The sequence below is a fragment of the Ornithorhynchus anatinus genome, chromosome 14 (assembly GCF_004115215.2).
Source record: "Ornithorhynchus anatinus isolate Pmale09 chromosome 14, mOrnAna1.pri.v4, whole genome shotgun sequence".
NCBI classification, from domain to species: domain Eukaryota; kingdom Metazoa; phylum Chordata; class Mammalia; order Monotremata; family Ornithorhynchidae; genus Ornithorhynchus; species Ornithorhynchus anatinus.
Window position 1 is genome coordinate 32,256,671 of NC_041741.1, and position 23,237 is coordinate 32,279,907.

The 23,237-nt window shown below is 41.2% G+C and overlaps 1 long non-coding RNA gene across 3 annotated transcripts in view; it reads left to right on the forward strand.

The window, feature by feature from the left end:
• The first annotated feature begins 11,257 nt into the window (after positions 1–11,257).
• LOC114816729 overlaps positions 11,258–23,237 on the forward strand; it is a 264,412-nt gene continuing 252,432 nt past the window's right edge. For all 3 annotated transcript variants that reach the window (XR_003764539.2, XR_003764540.2, XR_003764541.2), the window contains exon 1: positions 11,258–11,354. This is a non-coding gene — a long non-coding RNA (uncharacterized LOC114816729). The remainder of the gene's footprint in view (positions 11,355–23,237) is intronic.

A 23,237-nucleotide genomic window follows, 5' to 3' on the forward strand; every position in this document is an offset into this window, starting at 1 on the left:
GCTAAACCCTGGAATAGATACAGGATCATCACAGTGGACACAGTCCCTATCCCACATGAGACTCGGTCTAAGGGGAAGCGGAACACGTATTGAATCCCCATTTTAGGGGTGAAGAAAATGAGTCACAGAGAACCGAGATCACAGAGCAGGCAAGTGGTAGAGCTGGGATTAGAACCTGAGTCTCCTGACTCCCAGGCCACACACTGGAAATCAGAAATAAAGGAGTCTCCAAGCTTGACCTGCTTAACGTCCTTCGCGTAAACACAATGACATTTACTTTCTAGATTGGAACTATCGACATGACTCCGGTGTCATTTCCTCCGTCTCCATGCCCACGATGTCGAGTTTATCCCCATGCAGTTTTGGGTCAGAAATGGAATTTTCCAATGCAAGGACACTCTCCAAAAATGCCTTTGCCCCACACAGGTTTGGCCCAGGAAAATATCCTCGTAGAGGTAGGATCAAATACTGTCCCTGCCTGCCAAGATACGGGCCTGATGTGCTTCATAACTCAGCCAGGAGTTAAAATCTTCAGCTCAACTTTGTGTTTTCATAGGAAATATTTTTTGTGTCTGAAGAGTCTGCAAAGTATGCTAATGAGCCAGTCAAAGAAAAACCTATCTGAGCATTTAATGAGAATTCTCCAGGAATTTATTCAACCTAACATCATTCCCCCAGGAGAAGTTCAGCGAGGGTTCATTTCTGCAAAGGCGAACAAATCTTTTATATAATCCATAGCCATTCCTTTGGAAATTATTTATTCAAGTTTATGGCCTCTAGCCTCTATTCTTTTAATGTCCAATCATAAAACAAAGCTGGAAGGGACCAGTACGGGAAGCTGTATATCATCCTGGCTGAGCTCTGTGTGCCACTGTTTTCTTCATGATAAAACGGTTTTGTTTAGTTAAGCACTTACTCTGTGCCAGGTACTGTCCTAAGCACTGGGATAGATACAGTCTACTCAGATTGGACCCAATCAGGTAGGACAGAGTCCACGTCCCACATTGGGGGCTTAATCCCCAGTCTGAATCACCATTTTACAGATTAGGTAACTGAGGCACAGATAAATGAAGTGACTTTCCCAAGGTCACACAGCAGACAGAGCCAGGATTAAAACCCAGGTCCTCTGACTCCCAGGCCCATGCTCTTTCCACTAGGCTAGGCTGTTTTCCATGTGTGTTGTGTGAACTTTGGCAAGTCACTTAACTTCTCTATGGGGATTAAGAAGACCTTGACCACTTCCCCCACCCAAATTTGGGACATGGACTGCGTCCAACCTGATTTTTATCTACCCCAGCACTTTAGGCAATGCCTGGCACAAAGTAAGCGTTTAACAAATACCATTACAAAAATGAGGAGAACACAAGGCCATGTTTCTTCTGCCCTGTAGCACTGTAAAAAAGCTATCAATAGATAAGCTAGGACTACGAGGCTTATTGCAGAGAAAGACACAGAAAGTTTTGGGACACATTTCTCATTAAGGTGGGCAGAGTGAAGCTGTGAATAAGCATTCAGTAATATTCACTGAACACTTACTCTGTGCAGATCACTCTACCAAGTCCTTGGGAAAGTAAAAGAGTTAGAAGATATGATTCATACCCTCAAGGGCTTTATCATCAGGTAGGGGTAACAGACTCTAAAATAAATTACAGTTAGGAATGATGTAAAGGAGATTCATGCCAGCATTCATATTTCAATAGTAGGGTTTTTTTTTTAAGATAAGTACATAAGTGATACCAGTGGCTGTAAATTCACAAGTATGTTGATAGAGCAGAGGGATGAAGTTGGTAGCTAGAGGGATTCAATCTGGGAAAGATTAGAAATTAATTGGGGCAGGCCTGCTGATGGAGATGTGATTTCAGAAGGACTTTGATGATGGGAATTGTTGGGGTCTGGCGGATTTGAAGGGGAAGGGGGTTCCAGGTAATGGAGAAGGACATAGCCAAGAGATCAGTAGCCGGAGAGACGAAACAATGCACGGGGAGGAAAGTAGCTCCTACCTACCTGCTGTTTTAGCATCTCTCCCTACCAGTACATTTTAAGCTCCTTTAGGGCAAGTATCATGTTTACGTCTTCTTTTGTACTTCCCCAAGTGCTCAGTTCAGTGCTGTGAACACAGAAGGCACTCAAAAGGTATTATAGGTTGACTGATCGAGGTGGCGAGTGGGTGAATTCTGGACAGTAACTGAACAGTCCTGGAAATGTATGTATTATCTGCTTCCTGAACCCAGCGTATGTGGTGCCTGCTAGCCAACAACCTATAATAAAATGCTTCCTCCATGACCTACTAAGTCCTCTCCCCCATCATCATTTAGCTAAATGTTTTCAGCTTCAGAAGTTTTACAGATTACTCATTTAGTGACCATGACCACCCACACAAGAGGATGAATCATTATGATGTGTAACAGAGATGTTTGTCAGAAGGGCTTGCCTTACTTGAATGGGTAACACCATCAAGGTCTCAAGATGCAAAATAAGTAACAGGAGCCTTAAATAAGCTTTAACCAAACAGAAAACCATAAGTTACCCATTACACTTCAAAGAGTCCCCAGAATCTAATGTAGTACACTTTTACTTACCTATATGTCTCCCATTTTATTTTTGGAGTCCAGAATTTATCACAGTTTTATATTATTTTTCTAAAGTAGTGGAATGTTTTTAGAATTGAATTGACAAGATAGAATTTTTTTTAAAGTTTATTTGAAAGAGGCTACCACTGTAGTGAGAAAATGTCAGGGGGGTAGGCCTTAAATTGAAGATGGGAGATTAGGAATTTTTATTATGTGTACAGAAAAGAGAAGGACACTTGAAACTATTTTTCTTACCGCTGCAGTAATATAATCTTATTCAATTAATCAATAGTATTTCCTGAGCACTTCCTATTTGCAAAGCATTTTATTAAGTTCTTGAGAGAGGACAATAGAGTAAGAAGATTCGATCCCTCCTCTCCAGGATTTTACAGTGGGTCCTAGAAGTAGAGCAGAAGGGAGTCAGAAGAACCTGTGTTCTACTTCCTGCCACTTGTCTGCTGTGTGACCTTGGGTGAGTTATTTAACTTCTCTGGGCTGTGGTCACCTCATCTGTCAAATGGAGATTAAAACCGTGGGTCCTTTGTGGGACAGGGACTGTGTCAAACTGGATTTGCTTGTAATGATAATAATACTAATAATGTTGGCATTTGTTAAGCACTTAGTAAGTGCAAAGCACTGTTCTAAGCACTGGGGAGGATACAAGGTGATCAGGTTGTCCCACGTGGGGCTCCCAGTCTTCACACACAGCGAAGTGAAGTGACTTGCCCAAAGTCACACAGCTGAGAAGCGGCTGAGCTGGGATTTGAACCCAGGTCCTTCTGCTCCCATGCTCTATCCACTAGACAGCCCCAAAACAGAGTGAGAAAAAGCCCAAGGTGACAGTTTACATATTACTTAGAAAAAATTTCCCATTCATTTTATAAAGATGGGTTCTTAAGAGGTTATTTTGCAGATGCTTTTGTAGATGCTTCATCTATAAAAAGAAAAACAGTTCAAGTGTTACATTCTTCACAGATCACAGTTTAGGACTAAATTCACAAGACTGCATTCAGAATCCGTTCTTCTTTCTGTGACACCCAAGCCCGTGCTCTCTAACCACTGAGCCATGCTGCTTCTTACAAGCAGCCACGCTGCTTGTATCTACCCCAGCGCTTCACACAGTGCCTGGCCCGAAGTAAGCGCTTAATAAACTCCACAGTTATTATTTTCAGATGGGAGGAATAACTGGAAAGGGTGAAATTCCTCTGATCCGTCCCGAAGTGAACTATTTTCGGAGACTCCACACAGAATTTTAAAGGGAGTGGTTTCTAGAGAAAAGAGAAAGAAGAACGGATTCCGAATGCAGTCTGATGAATTTAGTCCTAAACTGTGATCTGTGAAGAATTTAACACTTGAACTGTTTTTCCTTTTATAGATTAAGCATCTATAAAAGCATCTGCAAAATAACCTCTGAAGAACCCATCTTTATAAAATGAATGGGAAATTATTTTTAAGTAACATGTAAACTGTCACTTTGGGCCTTTTGGTATTTGTTAAGCACTTACTATGTGCCGAGCACTGTTCTAAGCGCTGGGGTAGAACACAAGGGAATCAGGTTGTCCCACGTGGGGCTCACAGTCTTAATCCCCATTTTACAGCTGAGGTAACTGAGGCACTGAGAAGTTAAGTGACTTGCCCAAAGTCACACAGCTGACAAGTGGCTGAGCTGGGATTCGAACCCATGACCTCTGACTCCAAAGCCCGTGCTCTTTCCACTGAGCCACGCTGCTTCTCGCTCTGTCAGTGTTGGAGCTGCCTAGTGGATAGAGCATGGGAGCAGAAGGACCTGGGTTCGAATCCTAGCTCTGCCTCTTTTTCTGCCCTGTGACCTTGGGCAAGTCACTTCCCTTCTCTGTGCCTCAGTTATCTGTAAAGTGGGGATAAAGACCACGAGCCCCATGTGGGACAGGGACTATGTCCACCCAGTTTGCTTGCATCCACCCCAGCTCTTACTACATACGGTGTCCGGTATAAATTAAGTGCTAAACAGATACCACGGATTATTATTATTATTTCTCTTCCACCCCTTGCCCTTGTCTCATTGCTTTGAGACACTACCCAGAAACTGGAGATGTTGATTGTTGCTGTGTGTCCTCTGTAAATAATCCCCCTGGAAAAATGAGTAAAGAACGGTTCATTAGGCCCTCGCAAGCTCCCCTCCCACTGCCTTATGAAACATCCCCGAAGAGACAATAGAGTTCCCAGTTACTCTCCAAGTCTCCGACCATTAATAATGCCTGCCTCCTCCTCCACCCACCGCCTTGTACTCCTGACAGCTATTTCAACATCCGGGTTGCTGAGGTCTGAATGTTCAGTGTCTTGCCCTAGAGGTATGAGGAATGCTCAACTGTGAGAGTCGACTTTTAAATTGGTGGCCCAAGTTCCACATCTGAAGTAGAGGCAGTTCTCTAACCTGATGCTAGTTCACATCTGCAGTTTAGAGCATTCTCTCACCAGTATACTGGTTCAGGCTTTGTAGCCATAGTAGCTCTCCGCCAGGCACTCCTATTCCTAGATCTGCAATGGAGGCCCTCTCTACCATTTTCCTGGCCCAGTTTGCCTTCTTTTTCACCAGTTTCACCCAGCTTCATTCGCATCCCCTCCTGGTCCCCCCGCCCCCATCTTTGGTTTCGCCACTAAAGCCTTTCTAGTTCAACTGGTTCCTTCAAGGTGACCTGCTTTCCATCTCTTTTAATCCCTCTTGGAAGTAATCCAAGTGGCCTTATCTAGCCTTTTGGAGATATCCATTTGTCTGGACCTAGTTACCTAGAAGCCCTTGCGAGAGGTGTGGAATAAGAACCCTTATGGAAGTAGGAAATGACTTGCAAACTGTGAGGTTCAGACCCTCAGTTCAGGCCCCGAGTCGCTGAAAATTCCCTGGGCAAGAATCCCCCCATTTCTGAACTTCTTCGCCATCTTCAATCCTTGCTACCCTGACAAATTCAGAGTGGGAGAGAAGCAGCGTGGCTCAGTGGAAAGAGCACGGGCTTTGGAGTCAGAGGTCATGGGTTCGAATCCCGGCTCGGCCACTTGTCTGCTGTGTGACTGTGGGCAAGTCACTTAACTTCTCGGTGCCTCAGTTACCTCATGTGTAAAATGGGGATTAAGACTGTGAGCCCCACATGGGACAACTTGATTCCTCTGTGTCTACCCCAGTGCTTAAAGGAGTGCTCTGTACATAGTAAGCGATTAACAAATACCAACATTATTATTATTATTATTAAAACAGTCAGGTGAAGGGTAATACCCCTCTACCAAGTACTCTACCAGTCTCAGCTATGGGAGGGAGAATCAAGCAGAGGCCATTCCATTCCATTCCTAGCTTCGGCTGTGGCTAGCGACTGGAAGGCAATCTGTCACAAGTCGAACTCACTGTGCTGGGCAGCAGCTGCATGGAAAGACATGAGGGCAGAGACTCAACTTAACTGTGCAGAGGAATTTTGTATTTTTACCAGATAAACTCTATGGATACACTACCAGAATGATTGCAGAGGGAGAGTGGGGCGTTCTGAGACGGCGTGTCCATAGAGTTGCTACAGGTCGGAGACGACTTGACAGCATAAGACAAGTAGGGTAATATCTTCTGGGTCTAAGCCATCGAAGAAAGCAACATGTAGGGCATCTTGCATGGTAGATGGGCTCAGAGTTGTGGCGATTGACGTGGGCGAAGTCTGAAGGGGCTACTGTGTTGGTTACCCTGCTGCCCCTGCTAGACTCTGGTTCTTCAGCATAGCACTGATACACTGCTGTGGTCTGTTTGTCAGTAAATGGGTTTTGTAGGTGAAATTACTTCATGTACTTCACATGAGTGGCACTTCTGAGCACGGGCCTGGGAGTCAGAGAACCTGGGTACCAATCCCAGTCCCACCTAGTAACTGCCGGGTGACCTTGGAGAAGTCACTTAACTTTTATGTGTCTCAGTTCCCTCATCTGCAAAATGAGTATTCAATACCTGGACTTCCCCCTACTTAGACTGTAAGCTCCCGGTGAACCCTGATTGTCTTGTATCTGCTCCAGCGCTTAACAAATACTATTGTTATTATTACGTCCTTGCTTGTCACACCCACTGCTCCGGCAGGAACGTGGATGGCGGGGCTTGAAAGCTTCAGGGACGCTGTACAGATGGCCATCACTATCGCCAATCATCGTCATCAATGGTATTTATTGAGCAGTTAATTTGTGCAGAGCGCTGAAATGAGCCCTTACTAAAAATCGGTTTCTTTGCCTGGATTCTTGGTCCTGAACTAGACTGGATGACTGGATCATCCCTCATCCTTCATTGGCAGAGTAAGACTCCATTCTCATCCCTTGGTAGATTTCTCATCCCTCGGTAGATATGGTTAACTGCGCATTACTGTGCTCTACCGAATAGCACTTTATACTATAGATCTATTATGAAATTTCAGCCATTTATTCTCTAGGCTTGAAAATTTGGCTTTAATGTCCTATTTTTCAACTGTTTAATCTTCGTGGCTTTTGTCTGAATCCCTTCTGGGGTCTCTTCTTTCTTCAAACTGTGGGACCTGGAGCATCACACATTAATATAGGAAGGGTCTGATTATTCTGGAGTGTAATAGGAAAATTATCTTGTGGTTCCTATAACCTGAATCCCTATTTATGTGTCCCGCTTTTGGGTGTTCCTATTAAAAAATGGCTTTGGCATGAAGCGAGCAACTCGGGGACTTTCTACTTTCCTTAAATCTATAAATAAATTATGATACATTCGCTTTATAGTAGAATTAGGTGCCAAGAAAGATTAGAAAATCCATCTTCCATTTCTCGGATAAAGGCTGCTCATTCCAGCAATACTCTTGTAATGATTCACTTACTATTGATCTGGGCTCTGAGAAGTGAGGGTGATTTTGCTCTTTTAGCATTTAGGAATATCTTATTACAATAAGTGATGTTTTGAAAACCCTTATTCGGAAGTTCTGCTAAAATACAAATGCCATCCCAATATAGCTTCTAAGCATAAATGGAAAGGATTTTTCTGAATGACTAATAAATCTTTAATTCAAACAAAGTGGATTCGATTTATAGCTCTTCGGCTTAATTTCTCTTCAGTGCTTTCAGAAGGGGATTTCTGTTATAAATTTTGCATCTGAACATTACAAGATCTTACGAATGTGAAGCTATGCTATACCTTTCAGAAGTGCTGAGAATACCTCCTATTGTTGGGTTTGGTTGGATTAAATTTCCAGCTTTATAATTCATTCATTATTCACCTTGGCACTTCCAATCTCTACTGAAATTAAATAAACTATAAATCTTAGTCTTTTAGTGTACTCCTTCGGGAGATGTCTGTGCTGAATTAATAAGCCAAAAAGGCATAATCCAAAGCAATAATTGGGCTGGTGTCTTTGGGATAGGAAAACATTATTATGTTAGCCTAATGGTGGTGAATCAGTAGAAACTTCTTGAAGTGATGGCATTTATTGCGTACTTACTGAGTGCTAGGCGCTGTACTAAGTGCTTGGGAGAGTACAGCAGTGTCAAGACACAATTTTCCTGCCCTAAAGGATTTATAATCTAATGGGGGAGCCTAATAATAATAATATTAATAATAGCATTTGTTAAGCACTTAATACGTGCCAGGCACTGTACTGAGTGCTGGGATGGATACCAGCAAATCGGGTTGGACACAGTCCCTGTTCCACATGGAGCTCATGAAAGATGGATTTTCTAATCTTTCTTGGCATCTAATTCTACTTATTGAGGCACAGGGAAGTGAAGTGACTTGCCCAAGGTCACGCAGCAGACAAGCGGTACTTATAATGATGCTCTTTATTAAGCCTTTACTATGTGCCAAGCACTATCCTAAGCACTGGGGATGACTGATATAAGATAATCAGATCAAACACAGTCTGTGTTCCTCATGGAGCACACAGTACAAAAGGGAAGAACAGACGCTTTTACAGATGAGGAAACTGAGACTCAGAGAGGTTAAGTGACTTGTTCAGAGTTACACAGGAGGCGAAGAGCAGAGCCAGAATTAGAATCCAGAGCTCTTGATTGCCAGTCCCATGCTCTTTCCTCTAATAATAATTATTATGGTATTTGTTAAGTGCTTACTTTGTGCCAAGCACGGTTCTTAGTGCTGGGGGAGAGGCTCACGATCTTAATCCCCATTTTACAGATGAGGTAACTGAGGCACAGAGAAGTTAAGTGACTCGCTCAAGGTCATACAGCAGATGAGTGCCAGAGCTGGCATTAGAACATAGGTCCTTTGACTTCCAGGCCAGTTTCGGGTCTTTACCCGCCTAAGCACTTGGATAACTGCATCATCATCATACCTGGGTAATGGGGTTATAATGAACAAACGTCCGGGATTTTAATGGGCAAAAATTAAAGCAAATAATCTAGCTTGGAAAACACAGGAAATACTAGAATTAAACCAAGAATACTGGCTTATTTCATAGGGATTTTTGTCAGAAAAATGATTTTGGGAAGGATAGATTCATTTAAAGAATATGCTATTCCCTGACCGGATACTCTTTCAATGCTTGCAGAGCCCTAAATTAAGGCTCTGATCACTGCTTTCTACAGCCACTTCACTGAATGAGAATAGTATGATTGAGTGATGTAGCAGTCCATGCAGAAAATGCCCTGGGCTAAGTGACATGTATAAATTATCTGGATAATTCAGGTCCCCAACCGTAAATATTGGCCTCAATTATTCAGATGTTTAAGAGGTGGGTGTTTTTTTTAACATGAAATCAATAATTCAGACCAAAATTTATTTTTAATCCCCAGTTATCTGGACAATGAGCGAACCCGCAAAATCCACGATGACTTAGAATATGGAACAGCTTAGGCTTTGATGCATACTCTGCAGAAATGTGACTCAAGGTAGCGGAGTCAATCAGAGTATGTTTTTCAGCTGGCAAGGTACGGTGGTACCTAATTTCTATCCAGGACAAGCAAGGTACTCAGTGATTTACACACACTCACAAGAGATGAGTTCTATTTTTACTGACAATGTTCCCCAGAGCATATCCCACTAGTTTCTCCTTCTGTCTCAAAAATCCTGTCTGTTGACCTGACTGACTTTGGCACCCTCTAACCATTAGCCTGGGAGTGTCAGGAGTGGATGCTGGTAGAATCAGTGTAGTCAATAACCTTTACTCTACAAGGTTCCATGCAGAGACATCAGAAGTCAAGCCTGCATACTCTTAGTTTAATTAGCAAGCACATATAAGAAACGAAAAAAACAATGACATGATTTTCTTTGTCACTTTGAGCCCCCAAAGGCATACTGACCGTGAATCAGGTTACAAGGGGAATGAATATTACAGTGTCTATATCATGATGATACATTGATTGAAAATGAAATAGGGTTAGAGGCAGGTAGGATCTCTTTCCTTCCTTTCCTTCCTTTCCCTCTTTTTCTCCCTTCCGCTTCCTCTCCCCCAGCTTCCCTCTCTGTCTTTCCTTTCTGAACCTTATGAAAATCAAAGAAATCCAGTTACTGAAGTTCCTTGTAAGTAGTTACCACTGACTATCATTTTTAATTGCATTTTCTTTACTATGTCAGGATTTAATAAAATACAGCATAGAACTAAAATCCCCTATATCTGAATTCAGTTTTTTCAGTGACATTTCATAATCATCAGGAAGCGCTTATTGAAAGATAAGCTTCATAGAAACAGCCAAATGCTGTTTGTTTTTAAGAAGGTAAAATGCAAATGCTTTAACTAGTTTTAATCTATAATCTAAATACTTTTATGTTTTCAAAGAATAGAATTAAAATAGGATTGACCATCATCCAACCCCCTGAAAAGAGATTGTATCAAAAGAACAGAGTTTAAGATATTGCTAATTTGCAACATTTAATTTTCATCAGTGAAGCTAACATCTATGGATTAATCAAGGTGGATGCCAATGATTATTTTTCAAATTTAATTTTGTTGTCTTGGACTGAGATTATGCTCAATACTTTTGCTGCATTCATTTTGGTTTCATATTTTAAGGGCATGAACTCTGATGTGCTTGCTCCTGAAAGGTGATATGTTTTGTAGTCAGTTTATTATTTGGCATTTATTAAGTACCTATGTGTTCAGTGCAAAACCTATAAAGAGGTTTCATGAATTTATATACCCTTTCCTTTCATTCTAGGTAGCATTTAGCTAAGCACCCAACGCTGAAATAGATTTTACTACTGATATATGATTCACCTACAATTTTCTACTAAATGAATGAGTTTGCCTTTATTGACAATAATACAAACCGTAGTCGCTGAGTCCTATGATTCAGTTGTACTGATGGGAATTTGCAGTGTTATTTCCTGTTGCTAATCTAACCTACTTTTCTGCTTGGATTCAATTTGCCTTATAAAATTATCATTTCACATGTTTTAATTTGTCTGGCTACCTATGAGACATCAGAAAATACCATGCAACCAGCAAAAAAAAAAAACCCACAGAAGAGCCAGGGAAGAAATTTACTTTAAGCTTTTGCTGTAGTATTGATGATCACTAAAATGACCCCGAATCATGATACACAACAATCGGATAAACTTAAAATAGTAGTAATCATGATGTTTATTAAGGGCTTATTGGTAACTGCTCACAGGTGGCCAACTAATCGGTATAGGCCTTCTCTGTTTCCCTGTAAATTTAAGTGTTTGGAATCAGCTGGGGAGGCCATGGCTTTAGGGCCAATAGGATGTCACCTTCAGTAGGGGTGGAGCCAAGTTTTGGAACGAAAGAAAGGGTGTGTTTTCGTGGGAACTGGGAAGTTTTGATCCCTGTCCTGAGAAATTTCAGGCTTATTTCATTTCATGTGGTAAGTTATTTCTCTTTCTCTAAGCTACCTCTGTGGAAAAGGAGAAGGTTTGCTTGAGTTAACTGTATTTATAAGCGGCATTAGTGAATAATTTCCATTTAATCTCAGGTTTTCAGGAATCTCTCAAGCAGCTCAGGCCTCAGTCCACAAGGCCTGTGGAGTGAGACTGGTTTCTAGGTGGGTAGGTTGTTAATTCTAAATTCCTTCAGGGGCTGTAGGTAATTATCTGGGGCACCTCCTCCTTCAGTACTCTGTGTTAGTTTCTTGTAGCTGTATATGGAATTAAATCCTGTTGGTGGATATAACTCTATTATAGCCACTGGACCGTATTCAGCTTTCTTAATGGAATCTGGTCTTTATAGGTTCTGACATATACCTGTCTCTGATCCTTCTAAACTTAGAATGGCTTAACTTGGTTCTGATTTATGAGCATAGAACATAAAGACCCTGAATAGAAGCAGTTTGTCCTAGTGGATAAAACTCGAGGCCAGGATTCAGAAGGCCCTTTGTTCTATTCCCTGCTCTGTAATTTACCTGTTGTGTGACCTTGGGTCAGTCATAGGTACCTTAGTTCCTCCCTCTTTTGTAGGGGGATTAAAGGCCTGTTCTCCTTCCCCTTTAGATGATGAACCCCTAGCGGAACAGGGACTGTGACTTACCTTGTCTAAGGTCACTGTTCACAACTGTGTTGGACAAATAGTAAGTTCTTATTATCCCAACTTTGTTGTTGCTCTGTCCAGAAGGGACCTATGTTTGCTTTTATATCTTAATACTTATTGTAGCGGGGCTTGTGGAGTTCTGACGTGAGAGTGTGTGGTGGGGGAGGCAAAGGAGACGGTGGGGTTATGTGCCTAGGTCACGTGAGTCTTTGTTAATATCCATTTTCAGAGTTAGGGAATTCCCGATAGGATGTGATTGTATTTCCTGAGAATTTAATAAAATAGTTCCTTTGTAGCCGCATTCTTCCTTTGGTACCAGGAGGGGACCCCCTCCCTCATAGACTTTCCCAAGTTTGTGACCCTTTACACTGCAAGTGAAATGGAAAACAAATTGTTGAGGTTTTGGGCCTGCTTAAATTCTGTATGTTTTCCCTGCCCAGCTCTGGAAGGGAGCATGACTCAGACTAGAGACTGAGTTTGCTTCTCCCTGTTGTAAACTAACTGCAGCTGGGTTGTAGTTTTAGTCCTTGCAGAAATGCTTACCTTGTTTAACGGTCAAGGCTCACAAGAGTGCAGGGGGGAGACTTTCTCCCACCTGCAATAGAAGAAATAGATCATGGCCAGTACCTCCAGTTCACAAAAGGTTGAACGGAGTTCATTAAACACTACTGAAGCCAAGATTTGGTGGGCTTGCAGGGAAGTATTAAAAACGTACAAATCTGTAACCCAATTTTACTTTCCAACCAATGCCTAGGTAAATCCCACTTAAAATAACTTTCTTTACTGATCTGGTTTAGTTTAAACCTCTGAACATCCTGACAACAGGTGAGGGTGCATTCTTAAGATGGAATTAAATGAGAGAAGATTGAGGATTCATATTTCAAACATCCATTGAATGAATTCTGAAGCAGATTTAGAGGTAGGGCATTTTTTGTAAATTCTTAGATAATGAGCTCCTTCCCTCTTTCCTCCCTCTTCCCTCCAACTTCTATGGACTGTGGATCATTAGTCAGCCAGATAAAATGTATTGTTATTCCAAGGCTCCTTACATATAGGTTGTGCTTGAAATTAACTGAATGATACTGGTTCTTGAAGAACGAAGATCTGTTCTGTAGCAAATTACCCTGTAAAAATTTGAAAGAACAAATTGGCTTGGGACTAGGCCTTGAGCAGGAGCACATTTCTAAGTTTTGAGCCTTACAGCTTAAGAAATGTGACTATCTCTTGGGTAGACTGAGGATTTCCCCAGAACTCCACAGCCTCAGGGGCTTCTGTCTCTTCTCAGCTGTCTCCAGGCTAGTACTATCCTAAGGAGTCATAGGGCAACACTCTGATTTCTATGGCCCAAGACCCATCAAAATCATCCACTGATCCTCTGCCAAAGGTTATGGTAGAAATGACTGCTATTTTTCCAGGGAATGCAGTTTATATAATGAGGAGGACTGGAGTTACTGGGAAACATTCCTTCCCATTACTACATAATGGAAAGGTAATTGGAAATGTTTGGTCATTCTTCAGTGGCATCTAATTCATATAATTTTTTAAAAATAAAATTGCCTTGAAATGCTCTGCTAACAGAGAATTTCAGTATTAGAAGTAGGAATAAATATAGAGCCAGAAAATATTTGACTGTAAGCTCCTGGTGAGCAGAGACTGTCTATGAACACAGTTGTACTTTCCCAAATACTATGTACAGAGCTCTGCAAACAGTAAAAACAAAAAACAAACAAAAAACCATTAATTGAATCTTTACCTCCATTCATGGCACCAAAAAATCCACGTTTCCTGTCTGTTACTTGACCATAAGTGATGAATCCATAATTTTTGTTGAGTGTGAAGCATTGGTTTTATTGAGGCTGGGAATACTTATTTCTTGTCATGGGTCTGTATTTCCTGGTGCCTGAAACTTGCTTTCTATTAAGTCAGATAACTTTCCTTGATGTGTGCTGATAAAACAAATTCCTGGAGGAAATGTACAACAAAAATCAGTGTCCCAGGACTAGTGGTGTCAAGATAATGGGTAACAGTGTTGCCTAATGGAAAGAGCCTGGGAGTCAGAGGGCCTGAGTTCTAATCCTACCTATGCCCCTTGCCTGCTGTGTGACCTTGGGCAAGTCACTTAACTTTTCAAGCCTTCAGTTTCCTCATCTGTAAAAAGGAAATTAAATCTTGTATTCCTTCCTACTTAAACTATGAGCCCTGTGAGACAGAAACAGTGTCCAACTTGATTATTTTGTATCTAACCCAGTAATTTTTACAATGCTTGGCACATAATAAACACTTGGCAAGTAACCATAATTATTATTAATGGCCAAAATTTCCTCAGGTGGCAAACAACAGTTTCTACAGAATCCACATCATTCTCTGGCATAATGTTGGCAAACGTTTTCAACTATTAACCAGGTTGTGAATAGTATAGTTTCCAAACTATCAAGAAGCAGCTGAAAAGTTTTAGTTTGAGCTTGGATAGCCAGGAGTTTTGTCAAAAGATGTATTTAACTGTTCCCGTTGTGCTCAGTTGTTTTTGGTCTTTTGGTGAGGAGTTGCGAGAATTTACTATATGTATTTGGCCTCTGCGTCATGCGACATAGGAAGGAGACAAGCCATTGGCAAAGTCTGGTTTTGTTAAGAGGAAAAAGCCCCACTTTAGTGCTATCTTGACTCTGCATCAGTAGAAAGAGCAGGAACACCTGTATCAGGACATGCAGATGTTATAAGTGCTTCTAACCTCCTCTGTTTGCCTGTTGTTTTCTAAATGAATGGACTGGGAGAAAAAGAGTCCCTCCCCCCCCCCCCCCACCTTCAAGCCAGTGCTTAGTACCGTGCCTAGCACATAAGTGCTTAACAAGCATCACTATTATTATTGTCATGGTATCTTCCTAGACTTCATGGTCTGATTTGAGGGAACTCAAGAGAAGCAGTTTTCTAGTGGCTAGAGCATAGGCCTAGGAGTCAGAAAGACTTGAGTTTTAATCCTGGTTCCACCATTTGAATAATAATTACTATATTATTTAAGCACTTACTCTGTGCCAGGCACTGTACTAAGCGTAGGGGTGGATACTAGCTAATCAGATTGGATGCAGTCCATGTCCCACATGGGGATCACAGTCTGAATCCCCATTTCACAGATGAGGGTAACAGAAGTGAAATGATTTGCCCAAGGTCACACAGCAGACAGGCGGCAAAGCTGGGTTTAGAACCCAGGTCCTTCTGATTCCCCAGGCCTGCGATTTACCAGTCATGCCCCACTGCTTCTCCCTTGTCTGTTGTGTGACCTTGGCAAGACACTTAACTTCTCTGTGCCTCATTTACCATATCTGTAAAATAGGGATTAAGATTGAGTCCCATGTGGGACATGGACTCTATTCAACCTTAATGATCTTGTATCTACCCCTGCTTCGTACAGTGCCTAGCATATAGTAGGTGCTTTAAAAAGGGGAAAAAAACCCCACCTCACACTAGCTGTTTTATAGGAAGAAGGGTGTAGGAAAGCCTTCAATGTTCTTTGTCAATCAGATGTGCTAATGTGCTAACAGGGTCTCTGGAAAAGTCTTTCAGATAGGACTAGGACAATAACATCTAACGATACTTCAGTGACAACTGGAAATTCTGCCCAGGTGGATTGGAGGCAAAAATGGAATGTGCCATTCAGTGTTCCAGGAAATTTATCCAAAGGTTTTGGTCTCAGCCAAACAATCATTTTAACAAAGCACAGCCAAGAATTATCAGAAATGTAAAAGTAACTGAAGGAAAGTTGAGGTGGTTAATGGCTTTTTTTCCCCTTTAATCATATTTGAACTTCTCAACCCAAGGCCTTTTCATTCAATAGGATAAAGATCTTGGATCCCCTGATGGATGTGGGGATTGGCAATTCTCCATTTGGCTACCAAGCCTGAGAACCACATTCCCCAGCCACTATCATTAAAATGAGCATGGCCCAGAGCCAAAGTCCTTTCCACCCCACTGAGCTTTGCCTGGAGAAATCACTCGGATCTCCAGGGCAAGGGATGGAAAGAACCAGAGCAGGGAATGACAGGATGATTGGCAGGCCTCAAAGGGATGAAGGGAGGGATGAACAAAGAGTTCCTGGGTTCCCTTTTCCCTCCTCCCTTCTGGGCAGTGATAATAACAATAGTGATGATATTTAAGCACTTACTATGTGCTAAGCACTGGGATGGATACAAGCAGATCGAGTTGGACACAGTCCCTGTCCCATGTGGGGCTCACATGTTGTCCCCATTTTCATCTGTAAAACGAGGCACAGAGAAGTGGTGACTTGCCCACAGTCACACAGCAGACAAGTGGCGGAGCTGGGATTGGAACCCATGACCTTCTGCTTCCCAGGCCCATGCTCTATCCATTCTGCCATGCTGCTTCACTAATCTTTACCGATTGTATTGCATTCTCCCAGTAGCTTTATACTATGCCCCGCACACAGTAAGTGCTTAATAGGGACAACTGATTGATTTGACAGAAACTCCTTTTTGGCTGGGAATAGTGAGGCAGGAGCAAGTGAAAAATTACTCAGTAAGGAGTGAAAAATTATTCAGACTCCAGAGCTCTCAACTTGGATGAAATTTTTGGATGGAAAATTATTGAATCATTTTTTCAAATAGAATAGTTATCATCCACATATTCATAGGAAATATCAACATCAAGTCCAATATGTGAGGTATAATTGGAAATCCAATTATGTTGTTGGACACCAAAGGATTTTTAGAAATAGAGTGATGAATGGCAGCTGCTAAATTCTTTGTAAGATGTGGGCAACAACTTGGTGGTACTTAATAAGAGAACGCTTTTAAACTCAACTGATTTACACATTCTGTTACTGTAAGCAGCCAAGAACACGCCAACCAACTCTCTTTTTGTGTTCTCCTAAGTATTTAGTACAATTCTCTGCACACAGAAAGTGCTCAATAAATGTGGTCTGACATATACGAAAGGGGAGTTCCAGGCAAGGGGGAAGAAAACGCATGGGGTCAGTAGCAAGACAGACAAGTGAGGTTTCATTGAGCAGGTTTGTACCGGAGGAGCGATGTGTGGGGGGTGGGTTTTAGTAGGAGATCAGCAAGGTAAGGGAGAGAGCTTACTGAATGCCTTAAATCCAACAGCCAAACATTTCTGGTTGATGCGGAGTGGATGGGCAACTACTGGAGGATCTTGAGTGAGGTGGTAGAGTGAAGTAGGGATGGGAGAGGCTCCAGATCAGCAAGGAGGTTGGTTCATGGGAGCGTGGTCTAGATGAGGAGGGAGGGGGTAGACTCTGGAGATGTCGTTAGGGAAGAACTGATGGGATATGGTACAATCTGATTAGACAGGTTGAAGGAGAGATGTCGAGGCTACAGGCTTGTGAGACAAGGAGATCGTGATGGGAAAGACAGGATTTGGGTGGAAAGTCAAGAAATTCTGTTTTGGACTTGTTAAACTTGAGGTGTCGACAAGACAGATGAAGGCAGGCCATAGACTGTGAGCTCCTTGTGGTCAGGGAATATGTCTACCAACTCTGTTAGTGTACTTTCCTAAGCGCTTAGTCCAAGTCTCTGCACCCTGTTAACACTCAAAGTTGATTCTGAGGCGGAGGGGAAAGGAACCCATATGGAAATTTAGACCAACTTAGCTTTGGAACAGCTGTGAAAATGTAATGATATAGTAGCATATTTGTGATTCTGAATCTAAAAAGCTTGTATTTCTTACAGAAACCAGGTAAGTGGATTCTGAGTTGTTAGAGGATTTGGGCTACGCAGATATGCTGAGTCTCAGAGAGCTTGGTATATCTTATAGGGAATCTCATAATCGCTAAAATATGGACTTTCACTTTGCTAGGGTTGATTTTTTTTTTTTTTGAAAGCCACTTCAATATCTACTTTTTATTCATCTTGTGTAAGACAATGGAGATTTGAAAAAATGATATTAAGGGAAGTGTTATTGGAGTTTGGCTATGAAAATATTATTCAGGCCCATATGGTAGGGGGGGTGGGGGGTGGAACTATGATCAATAGGATTAGAGGAATAGTAATATTTAAGTGCTTACTATATGCCAAGCACTCTACTATTTGCTGGGGTAGATATAAGGTAATCAGATCCCACATGGGGCTCACAGTCTGTTAGAGGGAGAACAGGTATTGAATCCCCAATTTGCAAATAAGGGAACCGAGGAACAATCAAGTGACTTGACCAAGGTCATTTACAGCAGACATATCACAGAGCCAGGATTAGAACCCAGGTCCTCTGACTTCCAGGCCTGTAAAGCACTCCTCCTCCAAACTATTCCATTAGCCTTTTATTTTGTGGGCATTGGGACCCACAAGATCGTTGTAGTTAATAGGATCTGAAAATAATCAATCAGAAAGGGAGTCTGGCAGAATTTCTAAAATACAAAGGAAGAGTGCTTTGTGGTACATGTACGCACGCTCTCGCTGCCTCCTGCCTTCCATTTCTTTTTCTCTTTTGCTCCTTCCTCTGATCTCCCACTCAGCCTTTGTGAAACTAAATTCCAGAGATTTACACCTGAGTACATGTTCTTAAGTCAAAGATAGCATGTACAACTGCTAGACATAACCCTCTTCCTCCCCTTCAATTTTTTTCTCTCCATATTAAATTAGAATGTCTAGCTTCTGTCCTTGGCCTTACGAGTGGAAAATTTGACTACTGACTAAGGAGCTCATGTTTTAAGGGTAGTAAATTTTATTTGGCAAATTGAACACCACCTGGCCCCAGGTGATTGCTATCTTACCCTGCAGCTCCTATACCTTCTTGACCACCCCTTATGGCAGCCACACTGCTCATGAGCGTAGCATCTCTGTCGTACCCAAAACTTCTGCTGAGTTACTGTCCTTTCTATTCTCCCCACTTGATAAGATGAAGCCAGGCTGGCGATAAACCTGTCTGTTGTCTACAGGTTGAAACTGTGTTGATCTGCTACTCATGAATGAAGTGTCAAGATTCTGTATGTTGGCCTGGCAAATTATTAAACACATTTTTCTTTGGGTTAGACTCTTGCTTGAACACTGCACTTAAGCAACCTTTAAGCATTTTGATACTCATTCCATCCTAATCCTGCTGGCTGGAAAGACCACTGTATACCTGGCACATAAGCGTTTAACAAAAACCGTAATTTTTTTAATCATCATCTGGACAGCAGGTTGATTCCTCACTGTGCGTATAAATTTAGTCTCTTGACACTGTAATCTATTTGCCAAAAAAAAAGGCAAATTTTGTCTTCGACTTGATTTCCATGACACTTCTAATTAAGCCTTGAAAGCACAACAATTAAGTTGTCCTGATCAACTCCACATCTTAATGGAAAAACTTTTTTTTCCTGTTTGGAAAATTCCAAAATGACAACTCCATATCATTGACTTTCACAGAAAAGGTATGTTAAAAGATGCTTGTATGAAAGCTGGAAACTGGCTGAAGTATTTTTTAAAAGTTAGCCAATAGGGTGTGATATCCATTGCCCTTTCAAAGGAAAAGGGTCCTCTCTTTGGAATCGAACTGTAGATAATTGCATAACAATTTTCAAACTAGGATGGTTGTACTTCTCCTATAAGTACAAGAAGTCTGACAACTGAATGTACCGTAAAACTTGTTCATTGCGGACCTTCAAAACCATCTGAAGCAAGAATGGTGGAATTTGCCTTATCTGGACTTAAAAATGAACATTACTAGGGTAATGTTTTTAGAATTTCCATTTATCATTCTCTCCACCCTCAGAGCCTTATTAAATGCATATCTGCAAGAGGTCTTACCCAATTAAGCCCACACTTCCTCTTCACCCATTCTCATACTTGGATATGCATCCTTTATTCCACCCCTCCCTCGGCCCCACAGCACACATACATATCTGTAATTTATATTAATGCCTGTTTTCCCCTCAAGACTGTAAGCACACAGAAAAAACACTCAGGAAATGATTAGCCCAGTGTTTCTTTTACTCATTTGTAGCAATACTTCAAAACTGATGTTTAAGTTAGAAGTAACTTGAAAGCAGCAGAATTCCAACATATTTTGGAATTGTTAGTTTTTCCATCCTTTCACTTCACAACTCTGATTTTGTTCAGTTACCTCTCCAGTTCGCAGCTCTCAATTCAGTCTTTTTAGTTAAAAAAAAAAAATACTATTCCATAACTTAAGTTTGTAAAAGTGACCCCCTGTCTTTTTTTTTTCCAAACCCATTTGCCTAGTCACTGTGTATCTACCTTACCTGTATTTTAAGCCCCACCAGAAGGAATTTTCTTTGTATTCCTCCTCACTTTCTTTTGTCTTATTTTCCATTATTTATATTGTGGTCAAATCAAGAGGCAGAAAGAAGAGCCTAGAGATGTGTCCAGAGTACTGCCTGAAATGTGAAATAAGTGAGTGAAAAATAAACAGAAAGGAAATAAAGTGCAAAATAATTGCATTACAGAAGCATTCAGAGTCCTGATTGCGGGTGAAAACATTAAGATGGGCTCTGTTGGTGCCTGCACATTACAGAAGGTTACCAGGGGAACCCTAATTTTTGCATTTCCTGATTTGACTATAATCATTATACTGCATCAGCATAATCATTGCATCTATTTTCCTGTCTGAAAAAACCTAAATTATGACCTAGTATATTTTGCAAATTATTTGCTGTATATCTGACTATCCATTAATTTTTTTACATCTCAGCCTACTAATGCTTCATTCTGCGAATAGCAAGGTTTGTATTTGAGCATTTTGTATCAGCATTCAATCAGAGCATTTGCTCAGAGTCTCTAAATATAACAGTATTAATATTTTCCCGCTCTAGACACTATGCTTCTTCTCTAGATGTAAGCTCATTGTGGGCAAGGAACAAGTCTACCAACCCTGTTGAACTCTCCAAGCGCTTAGTATAGTGAATGCTTTGTACACAGTGCTCCATGAATATCACTGATTAGATGTAAATTGAAATTACTCACTGTCTTTATAAATGTTGCTCGTTCAGAGAAAGGTTGTGGTACTTTTATTTTTAATTTGTATGCTTTGTTTCTCAATTTTCGTATATCAGATGCAGATCAGGCTATTGATGCTAAGACTTTATCACTGTGTCACTGTGTGGGGTTCTGTCTAAGCATGCCAATTAATGACTGATAATCTCCATGTTGGGCATGTGAAGATTGCTCCTTTTTACCCAAGTGCATTGATTATGAAAAATTATTAAAACATTTTAAATATGTTTATATGTATATGGTATTGAGTTCTTAGTATGTGGCAGGCACTCTTCTAAATACCGGGACAGATATAAGCTAATCAGGTAGCACATGGTCTCTGTCCCACTTGGGGTTCACAGTCTCCATCCCCATTTTACAGCTGAGGTAATTGAGGCCCAGAGAAGTGAAGTAAATTGACCAGGTTGATGCAGCAGACAGGAGTCAGAACTGGGATTAAAATGCAGGTCCTTATGACTCCTAGACTCGAGCTCTTTCCACTAGACCGTGCTACTTTTCTCTTTGTATCATAATCTTCTCAAAGCCATTTGTTCTAGATCAACCCCACTTCTGACGGCCAGCCAAGGGGCTGACCTATGTTTTGCTGCTCATCTTTTCTTTTTGGCCTCATTTCAACATCAGCATCATTGTGTCTTTTAGAGCTTCACTTCTGTCCAACTCTTCTAGAAGCACTTAGTTCAGTGCCCTGCACACAGTAAGCGCTCAAATACGAATGAATGAAATCATGGAACAGTTGTTTGGGGGACGGGGGGGGGGGGGGGTCCTGTTGTCCATTTTTCTGCCAGACACTGTACTAACTACTGGAATATATACAAGATAATCAGTTCAGACATAGTCCCTGTCCCAGATAAGGCTCACAGTCTGAGAGTGGGGGAAAAAAGCATTTAATCCACATTTTGCAGATGAGGAAACTGAGGTGCAGAGGATTTAAGTGACTTTCCCCAGGTCAACCAGGAGACAAGTGGTAGAGTCAGGATTTGAACCCAGGTACTCTGATTTCAGATTCATGGTCTTTCCACTAGGCTTCACTGCTTTCCAGAAGAGACCTGCATGTTCAAAGACAAGAAGGAGTAGTTTATTTAAACGTTGGTGGTGCAGCTAAGAGAAACCAAAAGCTAAAACACCTAAAAGCACTGTTTCTGCCAAAGCATGGGTTAATAAAAAGATTCTTTGAAGATGCAAAGTCAATCAAGCATTTTGAGTGCTTACTGTGTGCAAAGCACTATACTGAGCACGTGGAAAAGTACAGTATAATAAAGTTAGGTGTGATCCCTTCCCTCAAGAAAATTGCATTCTATAGGGGTAAACAGGCATTAAAATAAATAACATATAAGGAAAAGAGTATAACAATATGCCAAGTAGTTGACAGGAAGACAGGGGAAATGAGGGTTTAGTTAGGGAAGGTCTCTTGAAGATGTGGTTTTAGGAGGATTTTGAAGATGGGGAGCGGTAGATTGTCCGATATGAAGGACGAGGGAGTTCTCAGCCTGAAGGAGGACGTGGGCATGTTTGTCTGATTTTTACAGTAAATTGCAATGGTTAACATGGTAATTATGTGTGTCAAGAATAATCTAATTCTGAGTCACTTGGTAAGCTACTTAAATCTTTAGAATTTCTTTTTTAAGCATCTAGGAGAAAAAAATCTAATAGAAGAAAACCCTGAGGAAGTCAGCCCAAAATAGTCATTTAGAATTTCTGGGATTTACCTTAACTCTTGATTTGGGTAAAACATGCAAATATCTAAAGACCCAAACAGTGTTTTCATTTAAAACACTCTCATGATTATCTTGTTACTCTTTCTGCTACTTGCTCGATGTGGGGTTAGCCACAGCCTTAATAAAAAAAAAATAAATCCTAAATATCCACCTCCCTCAGTCAAGCGATGCAGTATGGAAACCATGCTGAATCACTTCCCACAATCATTTTCAGCAAGTTTTGACCAGAAACATATCCATTGGTTAAGAATTTCTCATTATTTTCATCTAGACTCGCCACTCACATTGTAAACTGCGCATCAAGGAAGTTTCTCTTTCAATTTATGGCCTTCATCTTCAAAGAAAATAGCATTTAACATTATTTTCATGATTTCTACTCTCTCTCTTGCTACCTTAATGTGTTGCCTGATGCACAGTGATGTAACATGACCGTTCTTTGTTTTTGAAGATGGTGACACTGAGCGCTTATCAATGTGTTCAATTCTTCTGTTTGCTTTCGTATTGCACTTCACAAAGCTTTTACTCAGAGTAATTTCCTTTCTCATTCAGTCC